Source organism: Microcaecilia unicolor, chromosome 14 (genome assembly GCF_901765095.1).
Source record: "Microcaecilia unicolor chromosome 14, aMicUni1.1, whole genome shotgun sequence".
Classification (NCBI taxonomy): Eukaryota; Metazoa; Chordata; class Amphibia; order Gymnophiona; family Siphonopidae; genus Microcaecilia; species Microcaecilia unicolor.
Window position 1 is genome coordinate 17,909,981 of NC_044044.1, and position 6,888 is coordinate 17,916,868.

Consider the following 6,888-nt stretch of genomic DNA (forward strand, 5'->3'; position numbering starts at 1 on the left):
GTCTATGCTACCGCAGGCCATTTTTCAGCACACCTTAGTAAAAGGACCCCACAGAATCTGAAGGTTCCACAATATCTGTTAGGTTACCCAAATTTAAGTCTTGTGCTCCATCATTAATTCGTTGTTGCTGTTCTTGGACAGGCTTAGACGGTAAATAGTAAATTTTGAAACAGGGAGGTAGATTGGAGCAGAGGCGTAGCTACTATGGGGACCACGGGGGCCTGGGCCCCCGCTGGCGACCCTCTCGACCCCCAACCCCCGCCAGCCGAAGTCTTCATCCTTTATTTGGTTTCTCAGTCTGACGTCCTTCATGTACACCATGCAGGACATTAGACTGAGAAACCAAACGAAGGAAGAAGACTTCGGCTGGTGGGGGTTGGGGTCCCCCGCCTGGAAAGGTAGGCGACAGCAGGCAGGGGGTCGAGAGGGTTGGCGGCAGGGGGGGTGTCAAAGTTGTTGGAGGTGTCAGCAATGGGGGGGGGGGGGGGCTAAAGTGTGCCCCCTCACCTCGGCTCTGGAACCCCCTACTGTTGAAGTCTGGCTACGCCCCTGGATTGGAGTCTGATATACCCCAAATCTCTTTCAAATACTTACGAAACTTTTCCCACGGGGAGCAAATTCTAGAATGGAGAAAGTTTAAAATTCCGAGCGTAGAGGCTTTTAAGTCTATTTTCCAGAACTTCCACTTGGGTTTAAGTCAAGGCTGTGGTCGTAACCGTTTGTAATACAGTCAAATCTTTATTTTCCTCAGCGACCCTCCAGACCGGTCAAGACGCGTGGGTTATGTACTCCTACCAGCAGAGGGAGACTGAGAAAACACTGAGCTTTGAACACTGCCTATATAACCTGTGCAGTACATACAGTAGCCAGTATTTTCTCAGTCTCAGCAGAGGTAGAAGGACAGCCTGTGCAGTCTTCAATAGTCTGGTGAGGTAGCTTTGATTTTAGGGATTCAGGATTTGGATTTCTTTCAGAGGATTTTTATCCTTTAAGTACCCTGTACGTGGTTTACCAAAAAAAAAAAAAAAAGTGCTTCGGGGCCCTGGGTCCGGTGGGGCCCAGTAGTTCCCCCTGGGGTGTCACACCTGCTTTGGCGGGTCCCTCCCCCTGTGCTGCTCTCCAGTACTGGGTTACTGGCAGCTTTGTGCCTCGGCTGCTGTCTGTGTACTGCAGCCTTGAGAGCCTTGCAATTTTCAGCTGCCAGACCTGTCTCCTGTCTCTTTAAGGGAGATATATTTATTTATTTAGTACGGAACGAACGGGAGTTCTTTTCCGTCTTAGTAGCGAGAGAGCAGTGTTGCTGGAGCCTGTCTGACATTGGGGCCGGTAAGGGGAAGCGCTGGCTTTACCTGTGTAGTTATGGCGGGAAAACTACTCCGTTGTCGCGCGTGCTCGCGCCGGGGCATCGAATCGCCGGGTGGTCAGTGTCGGTTGTGCGGTGAGCCCAAACGTGTAGAGGCAGTTCCCCCAGAGTTGACCGCGGAAGTCCCGGCGTTATCGGCGGCCCCCTTAGCAGCGGCAACTCAAGCGAGTCCGGCAGCGGCGCTTTCAGTTTCGGCGGGAACGGCCGCCATTTTGAATTCAGCGCGATGTGCAGAGGCTTCTGTGGTTGAGCCAGTTGCTCCCGTGGGGGCACACAAAGTGCCTAATGAGAGTCCAGGAGGGGTTAGCTTTCCTCCAGAGTTTGTTTGGACTCTTTTCCAGGCTTGGAAATCGGGCCCCCCCCTGGGAGTGGAGGGGGTTAGTCCCATGCTGTCTAAAAGACCCCGGATGGAGTGGACAGAGGATGAGGAATGTCCGTCTCAGGTGGGCACGGAAGGCCCATTTAGTGATCTGGGAGAGTCTGAGGAGTTTGAGGGTCCGGTAGATCCGGTGGACTCCCTTCCTGGGGAAGACCCCTCAGTAGTTAGGATTTTTCATAGGGATGAGCTTTCGGAGCTCATTGATCAGGTCACAGCTACCCTTAAATTTAATCCTGAGGTGGCTTCAGGTGAATCTGGGCAGGATCCCTTGGTGAAAGGCATTCAGCGTAGAGCTCGGACCTTCCCTATGAACAAGGATCTCAGGGAGATGATTTCCCAGGAATGGGATTCGCCAGATTCGCCGTGTAAGGTTTCTAAGGCAATGGCGAGACTTTATCCCCTGCCGCAGGAGGATAGGGATTCCCTTAGGGCTCCTACGGTAGATGCAGTGGTGACAGCGGTTACTAAAGCGACGGCTATTCCAGTAGATGGTGGGGCCGCACTCCGTGAACCCCAGGATAGGAGATTGGAAGCATTTCTTAAGCGAAGCTTCGACTTGTCGGCGCTAGCTCTCCAGGCCTCGGTGTGTGGGGGCCTGGTGGCGCGGGCGTGTTTTCGCTGGGCCGAGAAGCTCCTGGATGATCCCGGGGAGTTTGGGACCTCGGGTTTACAGGATTTAGCCAAGTTGGAGATGGGTTCGTCCTTTTTGTCTGACGCACTGTATGATTTGTTGCGTGCGTCGGCTAAAAATATGGCTATGATAGTGGGAGCGCGTAGGGCTCTCTGGTTAAGAGGTTGGGTCGCGGATGCGGCCTCTAAGGCTAAGTTGTGTTCTCTTCCCTTCAAGGGTTCTAGGCTTTTTGGCGAAGAGTTGGATAAGTTAGTGAAAGGCCTTAGTGAGGCAAAGGTGCCTCGACTCCCGGATTTTCGTCCCAAGCTGGGAGTTAGGGGTAATTCCTCTCGAGGTAGACTCAGTGAGGCTCGACGGTATAGGCCTGGTAGGTTTAGTGAGGCCTCTAGAGGTAGGTTCTTCCAGCGCACCCAGTCCTTTCGCGGGAGTCGTCGCGGAGGCCGGGGCTCGTTCGGGGGAGGTCAGTCCTCGGGGCGGCTTGCCCAATGAAGGTGTGCGGACCCAGGTTCTGGTGCGTGTAGGAGCTCGGCTGAGTCAGTTTTACCAGAACTGGGTCCACATCACATCAGATCAGTGGGTTCTCGAAGTGGTTCGAGATGGTTATGCCCTGGAGTTCGAGACCTCTCCGCCCGAGCGGTTTCTAGAGTCCCCTTGTCACTCGAGGCTCAAGAGAGCAGCAGTACGAGACACGTTGCGTCGTCTTCTCAGTCTGGGAGCAGTGGTTTCTGTTCCGCCCCGCTCAGCAACGCTCGGGGTGTTACTCAATTTACTTTGTGGTGCCAAAGAAGGAGGATGCCTTTCGGCCTATTTTGGATCTAAAGAGAGTCAATGCAGCGCTCAAAGTTCCCTCTTTTCACATGGAGACCTTGCGGTCGGTCATTGTGGCAGTCCGACAGGGAGAGTTTCTAACTTCTCTGGACTTGACGGAGGCGTATCTTCACATTCCCATTCGAGCGGCGCACCAGCGTTTTCTTCGCTTTGCAGTTTTGGGGAAGCACTTTCAGTTTTGTGCCCTGCCCTTTGGTCTGGCAACAGCTCCCCGCACCTTTTCCAAGGTCATGGTGGTGGTGGCGGCAGCGTTGCGCCGGCAGGGTATCTTAGTGCACCCGTATCTAGACGATTGGTTGATTCGGGCCAAGTCCCGGGCGGAGAGCGAAGGGGCGACGTCGCGTGTGGTGCAGTTTCTCCAGTCTCTGGGCTGGGTGGTGAATTTCAGCAAGAGTCAGTTGGTGCCATCGCAGGCTCTGGAGTATCTGGGGGTTCTCTTCGATACGAGGTCGGGTCGAGTGTTTTTGCCTCCCCCGAGAATCAGCAAGTTGCAGGACCTGATTCGGCGGTTTCTTGCACTGCCGTCCCCGACGGCCCGGGCTTACCTGCAAGTTCTGGGGATGATGGCGGCGACCATAGAGGTAGTTCCTTGGGCCCGGGCGCACATGCGTCAGCTTCAGTCCTCTCTCCTCAGTCGGTGGGCTCCCCTGTCGCAGGAGTTGGAGGTACGGCTGCCGATGTCGCTGGTTGTCCGCCGCAGCCTCCGTTGGTGGCTCAGAACTTGCAATCTGGAGAAGGGAATGCCGTTGGAGTCCCCTCAGTGGGTGGTTCTTGTCACAGACGCAAGCCTGCTAGGATGGGGAGCGCATTGTCTCGGTCAGGTAGCGCAGGGGCGGTGGTCCCAGGCGGAAGCAAGGTGGTCCATCAACCGGTTGGAGACTCGGGCCATTCGGTTGGCTCTTCAGAGTTTTCAGTCAGTGCTTCTCCACAAGGCAGTCAGAGTGCTCTGCGACAATGCCACAGCAGTGGCCTATGTCAATCGGCAAGGGGGCACAAAGAGCCAGGCGGTCGCGGAGGAGACAGCACTGTTATGCCACTGGGCGGAAGGTCATCTTCAGGCGCTCTCGGCGGCTCATGTGGCCGGGGTGGACAATGTAGACGCAGATTTTTTGAGCCGGCATACTCTGGATCCCGGAGAGTGGTCTCTGCATCAGGCGGTGTTCGGCCGAATTGTGTCGGTCTGGGGTATGCCAGTTATGGATCTGATGGCCACGGCGCGCAATGCCCAAGTCCCCAGGTTTTTCAGTCGTTGGAGAGATCCGCGTGCGGAGGGTCTCGACGCTCTGCTGTTACCCTGGCCGCAGGGATTGCTGTATGTGTTTCCTCCGTGGCCGTTGGTAGGTCGAATAATTCAGCGCATCGAGCGGCACTCAGGCCGGGTAATTTTGATAGCTCCAAACTGGCCGCGTCGACCGTGGTACGGAGATCTGGTGCGGTTGGCGATCGCGAAGCCCCTTCAGTTGTCGGAAACGGTACTCTTGTGTCAAGGGCCGATAGTTATGCCAGACCCGGCTCGGTTCTCGCTTATGGCTTGGCTCTTGAGAGGCACAGGTTGAGGAAGAAAGGGTTTACTGCCAGAGTTATTGATACCATGTTGAAGTCCCGCAGAACCTCCACCTCTTTGGCGTATGTTCGTGTTTGGAGAGTGTTTGAGCACTGGTGTGCAGAGCGGACGGTGTTGCCTTTTCGTTCCTCGGTGGCAGAGGTGTTGGAATTTCTGCAGGATGGTTTGGACAGGGGTCTGGCCTTGGCTACCTTGAAGGTTCAGGTGGCAGCGTTGTCATGTTTTCGGGGGAAGGTTCAGGGGAAGTCCATTGCTTCTATTCCGGAGGTTGTTCGTTTTTTGAAGGGTGTGAAGTTGTTGCGGCCGCCTCGTCGGCGGTTGGTTCCCCCGTGGGATTTGAATCTCGTTTTAGATGCCTTAGTCAGACCTCCATTTGAACCTTTGGTTACGGCTTCCTGCAAAGATCTTTCCTTGAAGGCGGTTTTTCTGGTAGCTATTACCTCAGCTCGGAGAGTCTCGGAATTGCAGGCTTTGTCGTGTAGAGAGCCCTTTCTGTCTTTTTCCAAAGAAAAGGTGTCTTTGAGGCCGGTGCCTTCCTTTTTGCCAAAGGTGGTGTCAGAGTTTCATGTTAATCAGGTCATTTCGTTGCCTGTTTTAGGTGACTTGAAGGGAGATTCGGAACAGCGTCGGCTGGCGAAGTTGGATGTTCGTCGCATCTTGCGGTGTTATCTGTCTAGAACTCAGGAATTCAGAGTGTCAGATCGTTTGTTCGTGCTTCATGGTGGCCCTAAAAAGGGCGCAGCGGCGTCCAAGGCGACTATAGCAAGATGGTTGAAGGAGGCGATTGCGTCGGCCTATTTGGTGAAGGGCCGTGAGGTTCCTAAGGGGTTTTCTGCTCATTCTACCAGAGCAGTTGCGGCCTCCTGGGCGGAGAATAGTATGATTCCGCCTTCAGATATTTGTCGGGCGGCGGTTTGGTCTTCTTTGCATTCGTTTGTGAAGCATTATAGGATTGATGTGCATGCGAAGGAAGAGGCGAGTTTTGGAGCTGCAGTGTTGACCTCTGGCCTTCGTAGATCCCGCCCATAAGGTAGTTACTGCTTTGGTACGTCCCACGCGTCTTGACCGGTCTGGAGGGTCGCTGAGGAAGGTGAAATTAGATCTTACCTGCTAATTTTCTTTCCTCTAGACCCTCCAGACCGGTCAAGGACCCGCCCAGATATACTGTAGGCCAGGAGGTAGTTTTTCTGTGAGCATCTCTTGGCAGCTGATGATTGTCATAATCTCAGACTCTTGTTACCAGTTTGTGGCTGGTCTGGGTCTGGTGCAGGTGTGGCGTGGCAGACAGTCCACCTGTGGAAGCACGAATTGACAGTCTTTACAATGCAAATAAAAGAAACAGTGATTAAGAAACAGTGATTGTTCTTGCAGTTGGCGGAAGCCATGTACAGGGTTGCTAGTTAAAGTTCAAGTTGTGTGTTTGTTACTCTGCTTTGTGAGTGGCATACTGGCTACTGTATGTACTGCACAGGTTATATAGGCAGTGTTCAAAGCTCAGTGTTTTCTCAGTCTCCCTCTGCTGGTAGGAGTACATAACCCACGCGTCTTGACCGGTCTGGAGGGTCTAGAGGAAAGAAAATTAGCAGGTAAGATCTAATTTCACCTTCTTTCTCCAGTTTCTCAACGCGAGTATTGAAATGCAGCAGGTTTGTAGTATTTTTATCCACTTGAGAAGAAATGTCTTTTGTAGATTTTGTTAGGAAGTGTACTTGAGGAATCGTAGCTTTAGCTAAGTCAGCATTGACTTCCCAAACAACATGCAAATGTGTTGGCAAAGATAGACTAAAGATTATACGCCTGCCTTCAGCTGCTGCTTTGAATTTCAGAATCTGGGCTTGCTAAAGTTATTCCAACCACCTGCGCAGACAATGTTGCAATAAGTACAGAGATGGTAACCGCCATTATCCCTAGAATCTCCAATTTTCTCACCCCCCACAACGTGACCAACTTCCAGGCCGCATGCGTGCGTCGCCAGTATAGGCAAACTCTTTGCAGGTGGCTGAAGTGGAGGAGTTTTCATTTCGGGGCTCAAGGTAACCTCCAGTCCCAAGGAGTCCTCTGAGTCATCATCGGAGGGACTCCAACGGGAGAGTGCTCAACTGTTGTGGCTGAATCCCAATTCT